At 40.2% G+C, this 2,253-nt stretch overlaps 1 pseudogene; it reads left to right on the top strand.

Moving 5' to 3' along the window:
* Nucleotides 1-257: 257 nt before the first annotated feature.
* LOC145684666 (uncharacterized) lies at nucleotides 258-1,012 on the top strand (annotated as a pseudogene).
* Nucleotides 1,013-2,253: the final 1,241 nt, after the last annotated feature.

The raw sequence follows: 2,253 nt of genomic DNA, 5'->3' as shown, positions 1-2,253 counted from the left end.
TCCTCTTTAGTGCAAAATTCTAATGAAGCGGTGATTATCTATTTGGAATAAAAGGAAGACAAATGGAGGAAGTTGGATCAAATTTTCATAGCATAACAAAACAGGATAACAATAAAATACACTCGGACAGAAATCAGTATGGACAGAAATCAGATATCAGTATATATATGGTGCGTATGGTATGTGAAGACATCCATATCAACTAATATAATTTTTAAAGTTAATTTGTTTCTTTTTTCTTTTGTAGGAAATGAGCAATGGAGGACAATATCCTAACGCACGAAATGAAAAGACATGCTGTGATCGTCGCTATATATGCAAAACATACTGATTTAGAAATAGTGAATTTTCTGAATTGTGCCCGATCGTTTCTCCATAAGGTTCGCCGTGAATTGGAAGCATCAGCTGGCAATATCGAATCTGTTTCAAAGCGATAAAAGCATGAGGAACGTTTGGACAATGAGAACTACTGAATTTATCCAACAGGTACAAGTGATCATTGACGAAAATCCTTCGAAGTCAATGAGAGCCATTGCTAGGGACATTAACGTTTCGGAGGGACTAATCCGTCGAGTTGTCCACGAAGACCTTCGCTATCACTCTTACGTTATGCGCAGAAGACAGTTTATGTCAGCACAAATGCACAAACAGAGAGCTATCCGTGGAAAGCGTCTTTTGAATAAGCTTAAGGTCCCTGAAGATCCGAAAAAGTTGTGGGTTTTCTCGGACGAACAAAATTTTGATCAAGACCAAAAAACCAACCGCAGAAGTGATAGATGGCTATGTGGAGATCCTACAGAAGTTCCCCGTGTTATGCACACAATTTTGTTTAGCTACTGTCATGGAGTCAGTGGCCGTGAGCAACGAAGGGCATGTGATGTCATCTCATTTCTTTCCTCAAGGACTTCGGGTTAATGCTGATCCCTAAATCGAGGTATTAGAAACCATTGTTAAACCCTGGATTGGTAGCGTCTGCGGGAACAGACCATACATATTCCAGCAGGACTCCGCTCCTTCACACAAATCGAAGGCGACGCAAGATTCGATGGATGCAAATTTCCAAGATCAAATCACTCCGAACTTATGGCCTCCCAGCTCTCCAGATCTTAATCCCATGGATTATTACATATGAGGCGCAGTTGAGCGTGACACCAATAAATACCCTCATAACACCATTGCTTCGGTGAAATATGCCATAACTGCCAGCATGGTCAATATAAACAAAGATCATTTGATTCTGGCATGTACTCGTTTCCTGTCTAGGATTGAGCAGGTTATTGCCGCTAACGGTGATTTTATTGAATAAATGTATAATCCAGTAGACACTTCACGTTGTATACAATTGTCATGGAAATATATGTTGTGAAACCTATATGCAAATTAATCTTAATTTCAATTTGTCCTGAAACACCATACGCACGCTGTATATACAGGTGGCCCATTTTCGGTTTCCCTATTTTATTTTGAAATAAGCACATAGTTTCATAGACACATTAATGTAATGAATATCAATAATTACAACACTCAATTGGACTTTTAGCTCAGGTGTTATTTTTTGAACATCACATCATTATGTGTCCTCCACCCTTCTGAATGCAACGGGCCACACGTTTACAGAGGTTAGGCATTAATCTGTGTAAGAGATCTGGAGTTATGACAGATATTTCCTCCTGAATCCTGTGTTTCAGTTTCTCCAGTGTATGCAACCGATGTCTAGACGCTCAGTCCTTTAAGTGCCCCCACAGGAAAAAGTCGGAGCCAGCAAATCTGGGGATCTGGGAGGCCATGGAATATCCCCAGATCTGGACCAATGATGAGAATTGAATCAGGAATTTTATCTTTCTGATTAATTCATTCCAATATAGCTTGGCAACACTGCACTCGCATTCTTTTATCAGACTCTGATAATTCCTGCACCACACTAATTTTGTATGGGGGGAACTTGAAATCATTTCCCAAATTCGACAAACACTGCTCTGAGGAAGATTCAATGTAAGCGAATGTCGTCGTGCTAAAGGTTTTCGACTGGCAGGAAAATTGCCTCCAGCACATGTGCGATGTTTTCAGGCGTACGAACTTTTTCCTTACGTGTGTGTATTTTGTTATCCACATTACCACTAGTGCGCCACTGTAACACCCACCCCTAATGGTTTTCCCTAATGGAACCTTTCTTCGTCTTTTCTCGTTCACAAACTCATATCTGAATGCTCGTTGTACGAGAACAATGGACTCCTGCTATATAAATTGTTTCAT

Source organism: Thermobia domestica, chromosome 5, assembly GCF_964235325.1.
Source record: "Thermobia domestica chromosome 5, izTheDome1.hap1.1, whole genome shotgun sequence".
NCBI classification, from domain to species: domain Eukaryota; kingdom Metazoa; phylum Arthropoda; class Insecta; order Zygentoma; family Lepismatidae; genus Thermobia; species Thermobia domestica.
The sequence above is the reverse complement of the archived record's forward strand: the minus strand, read 5'-3'. Positions and strand labels throughout refer to the sequence as shown.